Genomic DNA, 23,952 nt, shown 5'->3' with positions numbered 1-23,952 from the left:
CCGGGGTGATTTTGCATGGGCAGAGAGACCAGGTCGCTCGACAAGGTTTGAAAAACGTAAGTATTGTGGAAACAGACATGTGTAATGTAAGTTATGTAAGTTATACATTTAATTTTAGTATAATGTAAATAAAAAGAAAATAGTTTCATATAGTAACAAAAAATCATGCTCATTATACAGGTTCATTTTGAAAACTACATTGATAAATACAATATATCATGATAATGAACATGCTCAGTATTGTTATTGTGGAGACTTCAAAATGTAATAATTCCTAATGAATTGTTTTGATATTTATAATGAATTTGAAAAATACTTTTTAACCGGTTACTTTGTTTCTGAACAGTATTTAAAAATGTTTCACTATAAATGTATGTGGCGGATGTCTGCAGAGCTTTGGTCAGGTTAGTTTGTTTATGCATTTAATTACATTTATTGACCGTAAAGAAGAGACAAAAACATTAATTTGGTTTAATAAGCTTTATTTAAACTTTCGTTTGGAGTTAAGTGCGCACACTCTTTAACGAGTAGTTTGTTTATTCTTACCATTTCTTTTGTTTGTCCGTCACGGCTGGGTCCCGCGAGCTGGTGCACCATCAAAAGGGGTTCGGGCGGAAACTTCAGACCTATATATACAGTTCCGGCCGACGATTTAGCCGGGACCATTGGTGTTTCTGCATAGGGGGACTTCAAGGACTGTTTCTCTCCTCTTTGTATATACATATATAAATTAAGCAAAGTTATAAACGAAGTAATTCTACAAATGGGTATTTGAAGTGATGTTTGTGTATATTTGATGTTTTTATATGTTTATGATGTGTAATGGCCATTATGTGTATATGTCTTCCCCCTTTTCTTGTTAATTGGTGCTGGCCACCAATGTATAAGTTTGTGAGCTGTGTCTGTTGTAGTTAGTGTTGTTTTGGGAGAATAGGTCCTGCAGTTCCTAGAGCTTTGTATTTTAAGAGCCAAAATGCAGTGACCCATGTTTATTGTATAAGTTTTGTTTGTTTTTTTTCTTCCTTTTTTTTTTCCTTTACATTTTGGTTTTCCTCAGTTGGGTTAGCATTTATATTTTTTTGTAACCATATTCTGTGGAAATAAACCTTTAAGCATTTGCATAAGCTGCTGTCTCCGTGATCTTTTTCCCTATACTGGTCACATCTATCACAATGTACTATAAAAAACATTTTAAACTGTTATGATTCTTTATTATTGTTCAGTAAAACTTTACCAATAGCTTTGGTAATATTAGATAATTTATTAGTTAACATGAACAACAGAAAAATAAATACCAAATCATGTTTTAATCTTGCTTAATGTTAATTTCAACATTTACTAATACATTATTAAAATCAAATGTAGTAGGCCAATCTGTTAATATATTTAAAGAGCCTGAACTAACAATGAACTGTAGTACTTTAACTAACATTAACAAAGAACAATAATGTGAAACAAATGTAGATGTTGCTCCTTGCTAGTTTATATTATGGACTAACTAATGTTAACTAATGGGGCCTCACTGTAAAGGGTAACATATTTTTCTCTATAGTGTTACATTTTCCAGTGCAACCTGTTTGAAAATGTTAGCTTTATATGTTTTTGGTATTGTTCTTTATTATATGGACAAATGTAGAGCTAAAAATGTTAGGAGAACAACAGTTTTTGGTAAGCTAATTCAATTCCGTGAAATAGCAGTATACCACAATAAAATTTTAGCAATTACCATTATGTGACATGATGAAAATACTGTCACGTCCCTAACAACAAGACAGAAATGACATGCATGACAACTTATGCAGGTTTACTGGAGAGAGAGAGTGGAAAAAACATACTTGTAATGATGGAATTTTGGCTGGGATTGGAGGTCAGCTCTGACCTTGGACCACTGTCATTATCAGATGCTGTCATTGTAGCTGCTTGGTCTCCTGATGGCTCTGCTATACCAGATGAGTGGTGTGAACTGGTACCTGTAACAAAGCATATCATTTAGAACATTTCAGAGCTGCAAGATATTAATTAAATGGCAACATTGACATTTTGTAAAGGGAAAAATAACAAACTTACCAGAATTTTCACCTTCCTCTGAACTTGACACATCCATATGTCCATCCCCAGGGTTAGTCATAGGACGACAAGCTAACGAAACAGAAATATCTACTCAATATCGACAGTACTGGTTAAATTCCTAAATCGAATTCTTGTGTCTCTATTACTAGCTTATTCACTGCATTTTATTATTTGTCTTTTTTTTTCATATGAATGCTTATTACAAGTTTAAGTACTTTGTACACTGTTAATTATTTTTCAATAGAAAATGAATACTCTTAAAAGTAGCAACTAACCAAGAACAGAGTCCAGTTCCTCAAAGAATGGGCAGCGTTGTGGATCCGACCCCGTCTTCTTGTTATGCTTCACACATTCGCGGTAACGTCGTTTCAGATATTCTATACGGTCTTTGCACTTCACCCAGTCGAAGGTATTTTGAATAGATGGACAAACCTCACAAACTTTTTTAAAAACTGCCTCCCACACCTTGTGGTTATGGATACAATTTTCAAACTGAAACTGAAACGTAGGTTCGCTCCAAACAGAAATTAAAGCCAATGTTTCCTCCCTACTCCAGTGTCGCGTCACTTTCTTTTTCGCCGCCATCTTGCCATTGATCGGTCATATGACCATACGCAATCCACGCATTCTGAACACGTGATCTTCTGAAATGCCCACATGTAAAACACAGACACTCCTACCTCGGTAATAAACACGGAGATGTTAGTCCCGTCCGAATCCGTACATAAAATCACAGACGTAGGTTGATAAGAATTGTTACTCAAACGTCGTTTGGAAAACTAGTCCTGTCCGAATAGGGCTATATTTGGTAATGACCTTCCAAACCATAATGCCATGCAAAGAACATGTTTTTTCTGCTTTCGGGTGGAAATTCATTGACAGCACTTTGTAAAGGCCAGATAGAATACCCTGATGATTCGAAAACTGGAACACCATCACAATTCCAAAGTAAAGTTAGATCTGTCTCACTTATGTTGTTTTCAAGCATTGTTTTCCACATTTCACTGCCATCGAAAATGTCAGAGACCGCATCATCACTGTGATTGTGGGACCCTCCAAGCTTTGAGAAAGTGTCATTGTTTTCCAAGGGATCTCTTATTTGTGATGCCAGTGGTAAATAAATAAAGAAGTTTCCATTTTTTTGCAAATAGTCAAATCATACTTGTATTGGCAATCAGTATTCTTACACACACCCTCCCCAGTTTCTCCAATGTACTTAGTACAAGATGGACAATAGAAATGTAATTCCATTTTACCATGCACACCTGATAGAGTTTGCTCAAACAGGTAGGGAGTATGGGGTGCTATACCAGGCATCAGTTCATTAAGAAGTGTAAGGAGATCTTGAAGAGCTGCTCCTGTAATCTTGTAGCGGAGAACAAATGCTGTGATCATCAGATTTGCCTGTCCTGCATCTCCACTTTTTCAAATTAGATTCATCATCTATGATATCCTAAATTGACATTATAACAATAACTCAGCACCTAGACAGCAGATAGATTTTAAATAGCAAGTAAGGTTGTAACCTAGGGAGTCCACTGGAGGCGAGCGTAGTGAAAACCCAAGTGCAGTTTATAAAGAGTACAAACAAAGAGTAAAATACAAACGTGAACAAAAACAGAGACGTGACATGACATGACATGACATGACATGACATGACATGACATGACATGACATGACATGATTAAACAACTCACCGACAGCAGGTAACATTTACAATACATGACAAAGGAACATGGGGAAGACAATGGCTATAAATACAAGTACTGATAGAACACATGACTAGGACAACCAATGGGGAAGTGACACAAGGAACAAGAGAACCAATAACAGAACAGAACTGAAATCCACAGGACCAAAAACAACCAATGAGAACATGACACATGGACTAAGGGAGAACCTGAGGATCAAGGGAAACATGACAAAAACAAGCAACATGAAACAAACTACAAAATAAAAGACATGAACACAAAACCAAAACACCCGTGACAGATCCCCCCTCTAAGGGCGGCTCCTGATGCCCAACATGAAACAAAAACTATAGTTCAGGAGGGTGGTCTTGGGAGAGGGATGGTGGGCCAGACCCATGTAGGGGAATAGGAGGACCTGGGCATGGCAGAGGCGGGCCTGGACCGTGGAACGTGGGAGGACCTGGGCCGTGGAGCGTGGGAGGACCTGGGCAGAGGAGCGTGGGAGGACCTGAGCCGTGGAGCGTGGGAGGACCTGGGCTGTGGAGCGTGGGAGGACCTGAGCCTTGGAGCGTGGGGTCCAGGTGCACTGAAGGACCTGGACCATGGAGCATGGGAGGACCTGAACCTTGGAGCGTGGGGTCCCGGTGCACTGGAGGACCTGGGCCATGGTTAGGTGGTGTACCAAGCTCTGCAGCCACAGGAGCTTGGTACCTATAACCCTTCCACAAAAAATACTTGGGGAAAACTAGGGCAGGATTTATGAGGGGGGACTCTGGTATGGCAGGCATGATGGGATGGCGAGGCTCTGGCTTGGCAGCCGTGGCATGGCGAGGCTCTGGCCTCGAGGGCGATATGGCCGGCGGGCCTGAGTGCGAAGCGGCCGCTCGAGACGAGACACTGGCGTGGCATAAATTCCAGACATGAATGTTGGGGTATGGAGACAGTATAATGTGGAAGGTAATGTGGGATTGTGTGGCTCCTCATCCACAATTCCCACAGTGAAGGAAGACCCACTTAACAGTAGAGCATAGTCCATATAATGTTCCAATGACCAGTGGATATTCCCTCCAGGTAGTCTGGCACGGACAGGTTCATTCAGACCGTAGTGAAAAATGTCCTTTAGGGCAACATCATTGAAATTTACCAGGTGGCAGAGTTCACAAAAGTCCTGGACGTAGTCTTCAATGCGATGACCTTGGCGAAGATTCAAGAGTGCAACTGCTGGGTTCATGGTGAGGTCATGTATTCTGTAACTTCTACTGGAGGCGAGCGTAGTGAGAACCCAAGTGCAGTTTATTAAGATTATGTGATAAAGTCACATTAGCTGCCACTGCTGGGGAAGCAGCACTGGCGCACACACACACACACACGCACACACACTCCTGTCTACTTACCTCATTCATTCTCTGTATTTTTCCTCCCAGCCGTTGCCGCTATCGTACACACACAATCACGATAGCACATGGACATTCTCCCATTTCTCCACTCTCCTCCCGCCATCCATTCCATATCCATTTCCCGGTCATTTCATACACCTACACTGCACTTGTCGTCTTGTTTCGTCTCTGTGCTGTTTGTCGATGTGGGCGTAGTCAGTCTTCTGGTGGGAAATTCTGCGCTTGCCAAACCGAACGATCAAGCGGTGGCCGCTTATGACGTCACGGCCTGGTCGCGCCGGTGCAGCGCAACCGGAAGCTGACGAAACCATTGTCCATTGTGAATAGGTGTTTGAGTGTGTATTGAAATGTCCAGTTTATGTGTTGTGTATTATGTGTGATTGGATTGTGTTTATTATTTATATATATATTTAGGAGTTAATTATTATTGTTTTTTCATATTGAATATGAAATAGTTGAAGTATTTTGGATGTGTATTATGTTATATGTACCCAAAGATGGGGTGGCCCAAAAAGGAGCGGGGTTTGGCCAATAAAAGCCAGGCCAAACCTAAAGACAGGACTTGTTTACCAAGTCGATGCAAGAGTGCTACTGTGGTGCCTCGAGCAAACCCAAAAACACCTTTCTTTTATTTTCTGGTTTATTTTTCGTTTTTGTTTGGTACTTTGGATTTTTTGTGGACACTGTATATATTCTTCACTGTGGACTAACTTTTGGCACTGTAAATGAATAACACTTTGCACGAAAAGTGTTTCTGTGAGTGAGCCATCATTTTTACATCCCCTTACGGACTTACACTTCCTCCCCGAAGGCGAGCTGGTGGGCTCGTCTTCATCACAGAGTACAAACAAAGAGTAAAATACAAACGTGAACAAAAACAGAGACATGGCTTGACGTGGCTTGACATGACTTGACTAAACGACTCACCGACAGCAGGTAACATTTACAATACAGGACGTGGACCAGCTGCCACACTTACTGCCCAAAGTGTCGGGCTGATGATTTGGAGGACTGCATCCACGAAGTGACTGGACTGACTGAAGCCCTGGCAACACTGGAAAAGCTATTCTTGTAGCATGTCTTCTACTATGGTGGCCACAAACGTTGGTCTGTTTATACAGTTCTATACCATTGTGTTTTAAATTAATGTTATGAATTGCAGTGTTACATTATGGCATTAAGTAAAGAGTTGATGAATTGTTATGTTTGTTATACTAGAATTTGACATTAAAAGAGAGAAGTTCTGAACAAACTTTGATATTTATTCGACTGCAGCTGAATAAACTGCAGCTTAGATTTTATAACATACAGATGGTCTTACAAAACATCTTAACATGCATTCAAATAAACACATGGTAAGGGTTAAATGTCACCCATCTGTGTATATTTATCTCACAGATGCCTCTCTGTAACATTTATAAGGTAAAACAGTGCCTCCTGAAAAGTCCATGGTCATTGTTAACCACTTTATCAAAAAAAGAGACATGTCTGGGAAGCGCTCTCTAAACAGCTGCACCGCATGACATCTATGATGAAAATGGTTCAGATCCAAATGCAGACACCCAAGAAAGGGAGAATCCCAACTCCTGCTCGTAGATGTTTGCTGCTTCTGAAGCACTTGGGAGCAGCTCCATGGAAATTCTTGCTGGACAACCACCAGCTGAAAGTTGGTTTGGTATCCCTCTGCCTAAAATGTCATGTAGGTAAGTAATCTTTTTTTGTTTTTCTTGTCTTGACATTTGATGCAGTGTCTGAGCACTGTAGTGTCCCTGCTGTGCTCTGTGTCTTCACGCTACAACTTCTGCGCTAGTTTTCGTTCCTTTCCAGTGAATGAAGAGATCATGAAAAAAATGGATTTTAAACATTAGAAGGATCAAACACACAAAGGTATGCAGTGTACATTTCAAACCAGATGATTTTGTGGAAGGAAAAAGTAGGAGGTGTCTGAAAAAAGATGCTGTCCCTTCAGTATTTGAGTGGAACAGTGAATGCCAAATGCAGCCGCCGAGGATAAGGGTTTGGGAACGATGAGATCGACCACCGCTACCAGACTCTGATATGGAAGAAAACGCAATGGAAATTGATCGTGGACATGATTATTGGTCAGTTCCGGAGCCTGAATTCTTCCTCTTCATGATGCACCTTGCCTTGGGCCTCAAGCAGAAAGACCTGGCTTATCGCTTCCATGTCCATCAGAGTACAGTGAGCCGCATCATAACCACTTGGGCAAACTTCCTCTATTTTCTTTTAGGTTCCGTGCAAATTTGGTTGCCGAAAGAGAGAGTATGAGCCTACCTGCCAGAGGAATTTGAGAATTTCCGAGACACCCAGGTTATCCTGGACAGTACCGAGCTCCGTTACTGTGCCAAACGCCGTTGTCTCTGCTATTACAGAGTGAGGTCTTTTCCAGCTACAAATCTCACTGCACCTTCAAGGCTTTGATAGGAATGGCACCTCATGGTGCAGTAACTTTTGTCTCTGGACTGTATGCGGGGTCAATCAGTGATTGGGAGCTGTTCAAGCAATCAGGGATCATTGACGTCCTCACTCCTGACATGGCCATAATGGTCAACAGGGGCTTCTTAATTGACAACCTGTGTTACGACCCCTGGCTCAAGGGAAGCAACAAAAACAAGGGACACACGCAAACCAAATATTAAGCTCAAGAAGATGTTTATTTACTTCTAAATTAAGGTAACATTAAATAATAAATAATAAAACGAAAACAATCAAAGGATGTCACAATGTTTCTGTGTCATCAGTAACGTCAGTGTGTAAAGCAGAGTGCATGGTTGGAAATGTAATGTAATGTTGAGGCATAAATGCAGAAAACAAATCAAACAAAACATAAAGTCAAAAACCAAACAAAGTCCAAAAGCCAAAGTTCCCAAAGCTCTCCTTGGCTCAACTGGAGATCTCTTTTTAAAGGAGCACCTGAAGCACTGGTCACAGGTGAATCCAATAGACTGCTAATTTGTGGGAACAGGTACCAAGCAGCAATACCCGAGACCAACAGCAGAGGTCGTCACACCTGGTACCATGCAAAATCCACAGGCCTGCTTTTGTGACCAAGGGCACACAAATGTCTGTGGCCAGGCTCAGGGTGCATGTTGAATGCCTGATCCGGCGGGTGAAGGAACACAAGTTGTTTGACACAGTCATCCCCTTGTCCATTTCTGGTAGCATTAATCAACTGTTTGCATTGTCATGTCTTCTCATTAACTATCAGAATGGGCTACTTGTCAAGGCATTGGCCCAGTGAGTCTACACAGTGTCATTTTTGTCTGTCTTTATTATTTGACACATTGAATTGTAAATATAGTCTGGAAACTGTCTATTTTTCTTACTATGATGGCCTGTTTTTTTGCTTGCCTTTACTACTGAAGTTCAGAAGTACATCATGATTCTGTTCACGCATGGAGATGAACTGGAGGATCTGAAACAGGCATTGATGAACATCTGAATGTGGGGGATGATTTTACTGTTTCAGTATTAAAGGTAAATCAGACATTCAGGTACAAGAACTACTACAGAAGATCGAAGGAATGATGATGGGAAATGGGGGGAGATTTATCATGGAACGAATTAAGAGGAGCAACAGCAAGTTAATATTGTCAGTTGTAGGTTGTTTTATTGTTATGTTGTAAATGACAATAATAGAAACACGGCAGTTTGTTCACTAAGTGTAAGTCACTAGTTTGTCACATTGACCTTAAGCGAAAAATCCATACAGTCTGTATTTACAGTGATTTGATCATTCTGTTGTAGTTTCAGGAGAAAATTCAGATTTTCCAAGCAGACACTAAGCAACCACCAAACTGTCTGCTTATTGTGGCTGTAAGGAAACTACTTTGTTGCTCAGCACATAAAGATGAACTACTTATCATGATTTCAGACTGTGGTGGTGTGGTTTCTCCACTGCATGGATCTTCATGTGTATCTTCAGGTTACTTTTAATAGTGAAACTCTTTCCACACTGATCACACGTGTGCGGCTTCTCTCTGCTGTGGATCTTCTCATGCCGTTTCAGATGTGCTAACTGACTGAATCTCTTGTCACACTGTGAACACTTGTATGGTTTTTCTCCAGTGCGGATCTTCTCATGTGTTTTAAGATGTGCTAACTGACCGAATCTTGTCACAGTGTGAACACTTGTAAGGTTTTTCTCCAGTGTGGATCCTCTCATGTGCTTTCAGAGATGATGACACACTGAATCTCTTGTCACACTGTAAACACTTGTAAGGTTTTTCTCCAGTGTGGATCCTCTCATGTGTTTTCAGAGTTGATGAATCACTGAATCTCTTGTCACAGTATGAACACTTGTAAGGTTTTTCTCCAGTGTGGATCTTCTCATGTGTTTTCAGAGATGATGACACACTGAATCTCTTGTCACAGTGTGAACACCTGTAAGGTTTTACTCCAGTGTGAATTCTCTGGTGCTGTTTTAAATGGTTTGCTGTAGTAAAAGTCTTCTCACACTCAAGATCACACTCTTCAGGTTTGATGCCCAGAGAAACGTTTTGCCACATTCATGACATGCAAACTGCTTCTCTCCGGTATGAACTCCACTGTGAATCTCAAGACTTTGTTTTGTTGTGAAACTCTTCCCACACAGATCACATATGTGTGACTTCTCTCCAGTGTGAACTTTCATATGACTCTTAAGATGTCCTTTTTGTGTGAAGCTCTTCCCACACTGATCACATGTGAACGGCTTCTCTCCTGTATGAACTCTCATGTGAACATCAAGACTATGTTTGGAAGGGAAACTCTTTCCACACTGAGTGCAGATTGTAGATTTCTTGTCTCTTTTCTTTAAAAATGTCTTTTTACTCTTTGAGTGACTCAAAGGTTTTTCTCCAGGTTTGACATGATGTTCCTCCTCCACTTCACTCAGTTCTTCACTCTCCTCCTTCACTTCCATCAGCAATGAAATTACAAAAAAAGTTAATATTCAGTATATTAAAGTGATTCAAAATGAGGATTATGAAGTGAAAGAACATAAAAGTGAATCTTTATGTACTGAAGTAGACAACTGCTATAAAATATTCTGATCACTTTGATGCCTTTTTATATATTTATTATATGTCCCTGAAACAATTATTATATTTAAAACATTATAGACAAATCACTGTTGTATTTGTCTGTAGTGTACTGTTTCTGTAGTAAGAACTATTAAATAACTTCTACATTTTATGAAAAATACAACTTTATCAGTAACTATAAATCAGCTTTTGCTTAGGTCAAGCTTAAAACCCTGTCAGCCATTCTGGAAAGTGAATTTACTTGATGCAGTTTGGTGTTTACTGATATTACTATTTTTTTTATTTTGAAACATGTCTAAAATGTTGGTTACATTGTTGCAAATTTTGAACCAGATATAAAATAAATGTAAAATAATCTGTATTTTGACCTGATGTTGACAATCAATTTGAACATTTTTCAAATCTCACTTTACTGACCATTTGTTGAATATTAGATTAAATGCATATCTAAATGTGTAGCTGAATCTTTCCAACATGAATGTTGTTCAGCATCATGAACGAATGAAGAATAAACACCAACCTCTTTGTTCTTCAGTATCTTCAGTGTGTTTCATTCTGCAGGGTTCTGGATCACTCATGTTCTCTCTGTCCTCTTTAATAAACTCCGTCTTTACTGGTTTCAGCTCTTCCTGATGCTCATCTGATGGGAATATTCCAGCATTTATTGATGCATTCCAGTGGGAGGAGCTTCACTGATGATGAATCCCAGTGTGGGAGGAGCTGATCTGCCAAAATAAAAATATATCAGTTATGGGGTTTGTTTTATATATATAAATGATAACAGAATATAATGTAGCAAAATTATTCCAAATATGGATAATGGTAAGAAAAACAGTTAAAAGCACAAAGACAAAAATAATTGTTCATATTTGAGGTCCACAAATCCTCTCAGTCTATTGACAGCAATGAAATGAGCTTTAAGTGTCAATTTACAGCAGATCTGAAGACATCAGCATAATAAATGAGGTGAAAACAGGAACTATTGACATGAAATAAAAAGTGTTTTCAGCAGTTTCTCTGTTAATATTGATGATCCTCAGACTATCAACACTCATTCAACAAGACATTCACATCATCTCACTTTATTCTGAGTGTTTGCTGTTAGAAACTGATTATTGGAGTCAGGATATATGAGAAAAGACCATAAAATTGCTCTACTGAAAGTCAATACTGTTATTTCTCACAACATGACATGGATAAAACACCAATAATACAAAAACAAACACTAATGACACTCATCTTCATCAACCACTGCTGCTTAATAACTATGAATTAACTATAACTATGAAACATGGTTTGATTTTATGATAAGATTCATTGTAATAATAAAGTAAAATAAAGTTAAAGTAATTAGATCTTTAACATGTAACAGTTTTATGTGCAGAAACTGAAAACTCTCCCCGTCTCAGACTCACAAATCCTGCTGGAAAGATCTCACTTCAAAAACTTAAGAAATTTTAGATTTCTACTTAAACTATTTGCAATTTTTGTAAAGCTTTCATTCACTGTATGGACATCATTGCATAAGGAACTACTTTGTCACTTTCTGGAACATGTTTTTTATTAATATGGTCATTCATCTAAAACTATTATAAAGGTTTTGCTTTTAATTTAGTATGATGTTGTTATTAAACAGTGTTTAGTTTTGTTTCTGAATGAAATCGGGTGAATCAATGATTTAGTGGTGCACTCATAAAGAGAGCCATTTACTTCTTTCCTGAATGAATCAGCCGTTTGAATGAATTGAATGATTGGAAAGGACTCAATAACTCACTCATTTAGACATTTACTTCCACCTACTGGCAGTTTTAGATTCTTTTTTAGAGTACAAATTTCCATATTAATAATTAATAATTATCATTTACTCACCCTCATGTTGAATCAAATGAAATATTTAAAGCTACTTTTTGTCTCTTATATGATCTATTGGGGATAATTTCTCAGCCAAATTTGACATGCGATTAAATTGTGATTAATTAATCACCACATTGTGCAATTAATCAGATTAATTTATCTAAAACTAAATGTTTTGTTTTTATTTGGTAAAATGTTTAGCAGTAGTGGTTGTTGAAGATGAGTGCCATTAGTGTTTGTTTTTGTATTATTTGTGTCACATTGTGAGAAATAACAGTATTGTCTTTCAATAGAGCAGTTTTATAGTTTTTTCTCATATATTTTCAGACTCCATAATCAGTTTCTAACAGCAAACACTCCGAATAAAGTGAGATGATCTGAATGTCTTGTTGAATGAGTGTTGATAGTCTGAGGATCATCAATATTAACAGAGAAACTGCTGAAAACACTCTTTATTTCATGTCAATAGTTCCTGTTTTCACCTCATTTATTATGCTGATGTCTTCAGATCTGCTGTAAATTGACACTTAAAGCTCATTTCATTACTCTCAACAGACTGAGGGGATTTGTTGACTACAAATATGAACAATTATTTTTGTCTTTATGTGTAGAACTGTTTTTCAGTTCTTTACTACTTTTCTAGATATTTGTCAATATTTTAATGGAGAAACAGAATTAAGTTCTGAATTAGCATCAGATGCTTTACGATAGACCGATATAAATTCTGAATGCATTTAGTTTGTGGGTGAAATACAAAAAGGGTTAATATAGCAAAAAAGAAAAAAAAGCATATTTCAGACATATTTAGAACAAGAATCATTTGACAACATTCAAACACTGTATTGAAGGATCACAGTGAAGCCCAAAATACTATTTAATTGTCATTTTAAATCTTTATTCTTTGCCACTTTCCTTCAAACCACCAGGTTTCACTCAGTTGTCAGCAAGAAGTTTTTAATCATTTAAAATATAATGAAATTTAGTATGATCTCTTTTTCTTTTATATATTTTTATTAAGTACAGATCAAAATAACTGATTCCTTTTTGCATTAAATATATCTGTTACACTAAATGATGATGGGACATTAAAATATTTTATTTTCACAAAAGTAATTTGAAACATTAAACAGACACATTTCATTTAGTGGGTTTTCTATGTAAAATCTCTTTTGTACATTTCATTTGATACAGACACTAGAGTTTGATGATTTTAACCTTATAAAAACAAACACAGTTACTGATTTATTTTTGATTTGGGCAGATCAGCTCCTCCAGCCAATCTGCTGTTCAGTCAACAAAGCCCCGCCCACTGCAATTTACTTAATGAAGCTCCTTCCTTAGCAGTCACATCATCCGTGAAGCTCCTCCCACTGCAGTTCATCAATAAATGCTGGAATATTCCCATCAGACGAGCATCAGAGCATCAGGAAGAGCTGAAAACTGCAAAGAACATGAGTGATCCAGAACCCTGCAGAATGAAACACACTGAAGATACTGAAGAACAAAGAGGTTGGTGTTTATTCTTCATTCATTCATGATGCTGAACAACATTCATGTTAGAAAGATTCAAGCACTTCTGCACATTTAGAGAAACAGTTAAACTATGAAATTAAACAATGTTATTTTCTAACAAAAGATCAGTAAACGGAGGTTTGAGAAACTTTCATATTGATTGTCAACATCAGATCAAACTAAATATTTTACATTTTCATACCCGGTTCTCAATTTGCAATTGTGTTACCAGAATTTAGTCATTTTCAATAGTTTTCAACACTGTTCAACTGTCCAGAATGGTTGACAGGATTCTGAGTGTAACTTGAGCAAAATCTCTTCTTACAGTAACAGCCGAAACCTAAAATTGTGGTAATTTTGGTGACATATGATGGTATAAAAACATCAAAACAGCAATATCAATAGCCAATATATGGCTGTAGTACACAACGACTGCATATAGGCTGAAATATAGGCTGAAACTTAATTTAACGTAATTTTAACCACAATTTTAGGTTTTGGCTACCTGAACTTGCTGGAATTATTTTTTACTTAAGTAATATAACATAAAAATAAGTTTATTTTACATAAAAAATATACCTCAGTCAGGTATACATTTCTTATGCTTAGATTTATGCTTTGAGCAATTGATGTTATGTATTTCTTATTTTTAAATTGTCTTCTAAATGTCTAATTGTGTAACTGGCATGATACATTTTTACCTGTCAAATAAAATGTTATACTTTATTCATTCAGAACTCTGCATCAAAATGAGCTGAATATTTTAAAGCAGTTGTCTATCACAGGAAGTCTCAATTTTATGACCTTTCACTTCATATTTCTCTCTTTAAATTATTTTGATCATTATTTTGAAATTTAAATGACTTTCTTTCATTTCAGAGCTGATGGAAGTGAGCGAAGTGGAGGAGGAACATCATGACAAACCTGGAGAAAAACCTTTGAGTCACTCAAAGACTGAAAAGACATTTTTAAAGAAAAGAGACAAGAAATCTACAACCTGCACTCAGTGTGGAAAGAGTTTCTCAAAGAAACAACATCTTGAGCTTCACATGAGAGTTCATACAGGAGAGAAGCCGTTCACATGTGATCAATGTGGAAAGAGTTTCTCAACCAAACAAAATCTTCAGGTTCACATGAGAGTTCATACAGGAGAGAAGCTGTTCACATGTGATCAGTGTGGGAAGAGTTTCACACAAAGAGGAAATCTTAAGGAACACATGAGAGTTCACACTGGAGAGAAGCCACACACATGTGATCAGTGTGGGAAGAGTTTCACACAAAAAGGATATCTTAAGGTTCACATGAGAGTTCACACTGGAGAGAAGCCACACACATGTGATCAGTGTGGGAAGAGCTGCACGCGATCATCAAACCTTAAAGAACACATGAGGAACCACACCGGAGAGAGACCGTTCACATGTCATCAGTGTGGCAAAACATTTAGTTGGGAATCAACCTTCAAGAAACACCTGAGAGTTCATACAAAAGAGAAGCCACATTCATGTTCTGTGTGTGGAAAGAGTTTTTCACAGCTGTCATATTTAAATGAACATGAGAAAATACACACTGGTGTGAGAGAGTACATGTGCTTTGAGTGTGAGAAGACTTTTACTACAGCAAACCATTTAAAACAGCACCAGAGAATTCACACTGGAGAAAAACCTTACAGGTGTTCACAGTGTGACAAGAGATTCAGTCAGTCAGTAAATCTGAAAACACATGAGAGGATCCACACCGGAGAAAAACCTTACAAGTGTTCACAGTGTGACAAGAGATTCATTCAGTCATCATCTCTGAAAAAGCATGAGAAGATCCACAGCAGAGAGAAGCAGCACACGTGTGATCAGTGTGGAAAGAGTTTCTCTTTTGAAAATCAGCTGAAGATACACATGAAGATCCATGCAGTGGAGAAACCACATCACCACAGTCTGAAATCACGATAAGTAGTTCATCTTTGTGCTCAGCAACAGTGTCTCTTCTGTCTAAGTTTAACAGTCAGATATCTCCACATATAGTTGGCGCTGTTGCTCTGTGGCTGCTGTTGAATTATCCAGATTGTGGATGAGGAGAGACCCCGACATGCCTCATTCATTCATTTATTCATAGTTAGCCGTTTTTCAATATGTGTTCTTGTCTGTACTTGTGTGAAACATCATCAGTCTCTGCCCAAGTACTGTTCCAATTCAAAGTGCACATCTAGCTAAGTACAGTTCAAATCCCAGTATGTGTTGTTGATCCACCATTTTATCGAGGATGCATCGAGAGGTGACTTGTGCGGACTTGAGACAGCCAGCTATCCCAGAATGCATCGCACACTAACCAGCAAGCGTCAATAGTAAAACAGAAAACCTGTGTAATTCAAACATAACTACAGTTATTATGTCATATGTAGTTTAAAGAGTTTTTCAGGTAAGAATATACTGGTTTAAAGCTCAAATTTGTGGTTTATTTTTAAAAGTAGTGCCTATTTGGAGTTTGGGTGCTCATGTACCCCGCCGAGAACAGCCTAACCTCGGCTAATCCTTCTGAAATTTGTCACTGGTTCTGGTGTTTCTGTAGTGGTTAAACATGAGATATAATTAATCTTTTGTAATTTTAACAGGTGATCTTTGGTCTCATGAATCTATAATTTGAACTAAAAGTGAAATCTCATAACTTTATATAGTTAGGCATTATAGTTTATTGTTGTGGCCTACTTGAGCACTGACTTTGTATGTTTGACTGAATCGTTTGCTTTATTTTTTATTGTAGCTGCTTGTACTTCCATAATGGCTATTATTGACCATTAAAACTGACATTTAACAAAAAGAGTCAGGGTTGTGTTTTATATTTGAAGTGTTACAAGCTCTCCTAGTCTATGGTTGGGAGACAGTAAACAAGATTAAGTTAAATTAGAAAGAGAAACAAAACCAAAGAACATGGTGGTTTTCTTTCAGTCCTCTGCCCCAGAAATGTGAATGAGCCACTCATTTATATAAAATTTATTTTAATTATGCAGGGAAAATGGAAGCAAACAGTTGTCCAAAACAACAAACAAAAGAATTACTAACTGTTAGAATGAAAACTAAATGACATATGCAGGTAAAAGAAATACACAACATAGGCTTCTCTCCCTGGCTAACCAAAAACAGGCATAAACATTACAAAAGAAAAGTGGCACCCCCTCCAACAGCTCCCTTTAACATAAAATGTATTTAATATAAGAAAATACAATAACTTTTAGTTACCAAAACAATGTTAGAAAGAAAAAAAGAAACCACTTCCTGGTAACGATAGGCCTCAGGGACAAGTTTGTATGCTAGTAACACTGCAGACTTGACCATGTCATAGTCAAAAGAGCTTTCTATAGGTAGAGATGAGCAAACTTCCTTTTCCTGTAAGGCTACACTGGAGTAATAAAGCCCACATATCCTTCGGCCACCTTAATTTATTAGCAACACATTTGAATGCAACAAAGTAAGAGTCGACTTCTGTTTCTCTGAATGGAGGCACAAGTCTTATATACTTACTGGCGTTGAAACTATCACTAGAGGGTGCATGCGAAAAATCCTCAGTGTCTGTACTACCAGCAGTAAGGGTGACCGATGTAGGTCTAGTATGTGGAATTGGAACTGGCTTTACTGTCAAATGCTGTGCTTCCAAATCCAATTTATGTAACTGGATATCTCTATCAGCCTGCCTCTCCACTACTCTAAGCTTTGTCATTTCCGCCTCACAATCCTGTTTTTTAATCAAAAGATCCAATTCCTTTAACTTCAACACAATCTTTGGATCTTGAGACATAACAGAGTCAGAGTTGGTATTCGCATCTTCAGCCTCAAATGATGCTTCAGACTGAACTTCAACACCTTCCTCCGACTCTCTAGGCAAAATACCCGCATTTACTAATTTCTCAAACAAGTCATCCTTAAGTACTTGCTTTGTGACCTCTTTCTTAACAGAAATATCAAAGAATTCTACTATCACAACGATTAAAGGCTTCAATTGTAGGAGAAAGAGTAAATGCGGTAAAATCAAACTCCAAAATAAATACCACTGCTACAAATACTTACAATACTTTCCTCCACAGCTACAGTCGAAAACAGGTCAAACAATCTTTAGAGAAAAAGAGTACTTACCACCAGCCAATTACTGGACAGATAAGCCCCCACTTGTTACAAGCTCTCACAGTCTAGGGTTGGGAGACAGTAACAGGGTTAAATTAAATTAGAAACAAAAACAAAACCAAAGAATGTGCCTGGGGGCACATTGGGGGGCATGTTCAGCTGCCTTGGGGGCGCGTTAAGAAAGGGGCCGCACACGGACGGCTCGACGAGCGGTTCCTTTCTGTCAATAGCTCTGCAGCCCAGAGAGCCTTCCATTCCTTCCTGATCTCCATTTTTGAGATCGGGAGGGCATGGAAAAACCCTAGCCGTTCAGGGGTGCGTTTCCCAAAGCGAACTATGGTCGCAAGTTCCGTCGTTACCAATAGAGTTCAATGGGACTTGCGACCATGGTTTACCAACGATGCTTTCGGGAAACTCACCCAAGATCTGAATCTGGGCCCAGACAGACGGGATTTTTGTGATCAGTCCCCCAGCTGCAATTTACATCTGCCCTCTCCTCTTCTTCTTCCACCTCCTATATATATATATATATATATATATATATATATATATATATATATATATATATATATTTTTTTTATTCATGTAACATGCTCAGATTCTTTTTACAGTCAGATTGATGGCTGGGCCCATAGTGATTATGTTTCTAACGGCCCGCTTTTGATAATGAGAGCCTCTTTTAGGCTGAAAAGAACCCTAAATTCCATCCTTTCATGTGGAAAATGAGAAATCTTCGGTCTTCGAGCCGCAGAAAAGGAAGCTGGGTCTATATTTTATGTTTTAAAATGGCCAGAGGTCCAGTATGGCTGCTCAGGTGCCTCCTCCTTCTTGGAGCAAGTCACAGAGACGGCAGGACTCGAAGAGAAAGAAGCAGGTTTTAAGGGAGGTGATCAATCGCAGATGCCAGCACCATCTGTAATTGATTACCTCTCATTGTGAGGGCGATTTTACACCTGCCCTCGCCACTTCTTCCTCCGCCTCCTGGGTTTTGACTCATTTAACATACTCAGGCGCTCCTTAAACAGTCAGGCTGATGGCTAGGCCCTTGATGAATATTTTTCTAAGGGCCCGCATTCTGGCTTGATAATAAAAGAGGCTCTTTTAGGCTTCAAAGAACCCTAGATTCCATCCTCCTTTGTGAAAGAAAAGGAAAAGAGGAGTCTTTGGCCACAGGAAGGTAAGCTAGGTCTATATTTATGTTTCTAAATATGTTGACCTTGTGCTCCTGTACATTTTTTCCTGAGTATGTAGTCGGAAAAAGTAAGGGGTTTTTGGGCAAACTGAAGTTTGAAGTTTGAGTTAGCACTCGTCAGTTCAGTTACTATTTATGTCTAGTGTCGGCCTTAATCGGCCGCCTGACATTGTTTGCTTGTTGATCTTCACTTTATTTCCTCTTATTCAGTGGAATTCAGAGGTGAAGCCCAGGCATTGCTATGCTTCGTGTGGCCCTGTAGGCCTACAGCTTAGTGGCCCAGGCTAGGACTAGGTTTAGGTGTTTATTATTATAAATCACCCTTTGTATTATTATCCCTTGGTAGGTTGTATAGTTCCTAGTTCTGGCCTCCTCCTGAGGGAGTTGTTAGGCCTTATGCCCATTTCCCCTTGTTTATTGTGTAGGTGCAATGGCTGAGGTTAGCAGCTAAGGTAGTAGGCTGTTATGAGCCTCCTTGATGCAGTGGTCTCAGGTGGTTGGCCCTTATCTTTGCGTAGATAAGTGTGTGCAGTGAAATAATATGTTATAGGCCCTAGTATAAGCCAAAATATGCTAGGCCCCACTCTCTAGAACTTAATTCATGCTATGAATTTGTCTTTCCCCTGAGCCTTTTGAATTAACATTCAAATTTGGGTTACAGTGCTAGCTTTTTTGCCTCCATTCTCTGGGGTTCAGAACAGATCTAGAATTCTGTTTGGTGAGAGCATTTATCCTTTACAGGATAGCACTTATTTGCAAAGCGTTATGTTTGCTTTGGGTTCTGGCTGTTGCCCTACATGTATGTGAGCTTTTCTCTAGTGCTGCCACAGTTTAGCACCTGTTCTCGTAATAGTAGACTTGTGTTAGCCTCTATTTAAAAGCATGGTGACTACTGTACTCCCCAGTTAGGGTTTGTGGTGTTTCACTGAGTGCATCACCTGTTGGAGTGCACAGTCAGGTTGAGTGTAGAGAACCTCGCTTTCAGTTTGGTTTCTGTTAGCTCCCGCTAGCTTAAACATTGCCACAACAGTTATATTGCTTATAACTGTAGGAGCTGTAGGCCTCCTTCTAGTTTAGCAGCTTGTGTTTACAAGTGTTGTTAGTATATGGTCATGAGTTTTGCTCACTTAGTTTAGCACTGCAACAGGTCTATGCTCGCGTCTGTTTGAGGTAGTAGGCAATTTGTAGGCCTCCCTTAGACCATGATAGCATTTCATTGTGCCCCTGTAATTGTGTAAATTCTGGTACATTGCCGGTTGGAATTTGTAGATTTAGCTCAGGTTGTGTTAAGCTAGTTTTCCACAACTGTTTGTTGGGTTTAGAGCTGGTCCCCTTTGAGCTTGGTCCCCTTTATAACCACTAGCTGGCGCCATGTGTTGTTGAAGTTGTAGGGCTCCTTTTATTTTACGTGTTGTTGAAGCTGTAGGCCTCCTTTCAGATTACTTGTTGGCACAGTTCTGTGTTGGTTTTGTTGTATAAGCCCATCACCGCCACTGGCCACGACTGCTTCTACTAAGAGTAGGCCCTAGATAAGGCCTCTCTCAGAGTATTATACTGACGCCATGTGTCTGTCTGAAGTTGTAGGCCTGTTTTTGGGCCTCTTTTAGATCATGATGGCATATGTTGTACTCCTCTTGCTTTAAAGAGTAAAAGGTGCTTTTACTGAGTACACTGCTTGTTGGATTGTATTAGGTGGACTGTTATGTGGGCACTTTACAGTCTTATCTGCTGTTGCTGTTGTGTGGTTGTTTCTTGCTCCCATCAAGATCGGTGTTCAAGGTGAGTGGCCTTGACAGGCCGCCCTTGGATTTTTCCCACTCCCACTTCTGGGGTTGTGACTTAAGCAGAATAACATGTATGAGTTTCTATTCCACATAGACCTATTGTCATGTTGTAGATCCTAGGATTGAGCAGATTCTGCTTCCTGCTTCGCTACTGTTCGGACGCTCTTGCTTACAGCTCTGCGCTCTGCTCTATTGCTTTTATATTTTATCTCCTAATTTTTACTAAAGCAAATAGGCACAGTGCTCAAACGACAAATCTTGGCACCAACAATCTTTTTAACTGGAAGAATTGCTACAAAAAAGGGGAATTTTTATCCAACCAGCCTCCCACTGACGGCAGCCATCAGCTTACTTTCCGGAGAAGGGAAAACACAGCTGCCTACATCCAAAAGGATTAGAAATAATATGCCTCCACTGGTTGAAGAATCTACCTGCTGCACAAACTGCCACAGACTTTTACAAAGTATTGCAGTTCTTGAAACAAAGTTACTTGCGGGACTACCAAACCAGAAGGAACACACAACAGAGCTTCATCATGGACGTCCTCAGCACACAGTCGGTGAGTCCCATGAATCTAATGCCCCTAAACAGACCGTACTGAGTGCCGAAATTGATCAACATATTAATCGATGCCACACACAGGGAGCGAGACCCAAAGGCACTCGAGGAATCAGATTGTCACGAGTATCACATATTAATGCAGTAGCATCCTCTACCCCAAACAATAGCTCCCTACCACCGCCAATACATCTGGAGAACAGATTTGAAGTGTTAATGAATGTGGGTGAGGAATCCCCAAACATGATCGGACACAGATCAAATCAGCCAGCAGCTAACACCGATGCTAACTGCCGCTCAAGGCTGAACAGTCAGCGGCACTAAGCTCAGAGAGCAGCCGAGCCCAGGACTCTGATAGTGGGTGACTCTATTATCAGAAACATTAGCAGTAGGGATACAACTACATGCTGCCTTCCACAAGCAACAGTTTCTGATGTAAACAGGGAACGTAAGAGCATTCTGATGAAATATAAGACTGCAAATCGACTAATCATCCATGTGGGGAAGAATGATATTCGGAAGGAGCAGTCAGAACTCCTTATGAGGGATTTCAATTAACTTTTTGAAATGCTTAAAAGACTAAAAGTTCAGTCGTTCATCAGTGGACCACTCCCAGCAAGAGGAACAAATAGATTTACACAGTTGCTTGGTCTTAACACATGGCTGCAAAAAACCTGCAACTTAAAAGGACTGAATTTCATCGACAACTTCAATCTGTTCTGGAGTCAGAGACAACTGTTCACTCATGATGGCCTGCACCCAAACAAACTGGGCTCAAGAGTGCTAAAGGACAATATCTACTTCTCCCTCCATCATCCTTCAGCAGTGTGTGCCAATCTGAATGGCACAAACACACCTGGACAGAGTACAACTGACCACAGGACTTCATTTCAGCACCTGAATGGACATGCGGCTGACACATCCCACAAGGTCTATGATAACACCACGCAGCCACAACAACCACTGCTCAAGGACACAATCCTGACTGAGCCCTGCCCACAGAGCTTACCGAGAGACAGTGACGTGTTAGAACTGCTCCAAGATTCAGCACCCAAGGATGACTTTCGGGAAAACAGCCAGGGAAGCCAGGACAACATATTACAGCCTCCGGTAACACCAGAGCAACAGCCCCTCTCACCGGACACGTTATCCCTTTCTCCAGCATCCCCTCTTCTGTGCTTCTCCGAGGAAATGGAGGAACTGGTGTATGCTGGAACCAAACTCTCCCACTCTTTTGCTGCGAGCCCCCAGATATCAACAAAAAAGCGCCAAGCCCCGAAACCACCAAAGCTTGTGGGCCCAGCTCGCCCTCCCCCTCCTCCTGCGAGAGCTCTTCGGCCCCTGCCACAACGCCAGGGCCCTCAACCTCCTCCATCTGTTCTAGGTGAACCAAAAACAACCGATAACAGCTCTCAGTGATGTGTGTCGGGTCCCCGCTATGATAACAGTGACTTAATCAAATGTTTACAGAACAAGTGGGAAACCAGTGTGCCTGTAGCTTTCTCTATTTCTGTTTTATTACGTGAAAAAAAGCCTTTTCAAACCGTTTGGCAAACCCATTTAATCTGCTACCTATTACACGTCAAACTAAGATTACTGTAGAGACAGAAAGTAAGACTGTTAAGTTAGCACTTTTAAACATCCGCTCACTTAAAAATAAATCACTTCTAGTCAATGACTTAATAACCACAAACAACCTAGATTTTATTCTTCTAAATGAAACATGGCTTGAAGACAGCTGACAGTGCAACAATCCTGAATGAAACGGCCCCTCCTAACTTTAATTTTATGAGTGTCTGCAGAGCTGTTAGGAGAGGTGGAGGTGTTGCTGCTCTATTTAAAGATGTCTATCAATGCAAGCAAGTGTCATTTGGTGATTACTTGTCTTTTGAATACTTGGGTATTGTGTTAAAAGGTGCTCCTCGCATTCTACTTATAGTTATCTACAGGCCTCCAAAATACTCTCCAGCCTTTGTGGAGGACTTTACAGAACTGTTATCAGCAATTTCCTCTGAGTTTGACTGTTTTGCTATTACTGGGGACTTTAACATCCACATAGAAAATGCAGAATCCAATATGGCAAAAGAAATCACAACTGTTTTTAATACTTTTGATCTGACTCAACATGTACATGGACCTACACACAATCGTGGACACACTCTAGATTTAATTATTAGTAAGGGTCTAAACATTTCATCCATTGTCATTAAGGATGTAGCGCTATCTGATCATTTCTGTATTTTCTTTGATTTATTGATCTCTCTGACTGTTGAAGCTAGATCTATCTCGGTCAAAAAGCGATGCTTAAATGAGAATACTAGTGCACTGATTATGAAGGCTATATCTTTAACACCAAGCATATCTGCAGACTGTTGATTTTCTCCTTGATTCTTTTAACTCAAAAGTACAGAATGTTATTGATAACATTGCTCCTGTGAAAGTCAGGAAGAAAAGTGGCAGACAAAAAGCACCATGGAGAAACTCAACAGCAGTGCAAAATATGAAAAGACAATGCAGAAAAGCTGAGCACATGTGGCGAAAGACAAAACTTGAAATCCATTATAACACCTATAAAGATATTCTTCATGCTTTCAATGTGGAATTAGGCAAAGCTAGACAGACCTTCTTCTCAAATATTATGAACAAAAACTTAAACAACACCGCACTCTTTTTGCTACTGTAGAGAGACTAACAAACCCCCCAAGTCAGATTCCCAGTGAAATGCTCTCAGACAGCAAATGCT

The sequence above is a fragment of the Megalobrama amblycephala genome, unplaced genomic scaffold (genome assembly GCF_018812025.1).
Source record: "Megalobrama amblycephala isolate DHTTF-2021 unplaced genomic scaffold, ASM1881202v1 scaffold460, whole genome shotgun sequence".
Lineage (NCBI taxonomy): Eukaryota > Metazoa > Chordata > Actinopteri > Cypriniformes > Xenocyprididae > Megalobrama > Megalobrama amblycephala.
Note: the sequence above shows the minus strand (reverse complement) of the source record.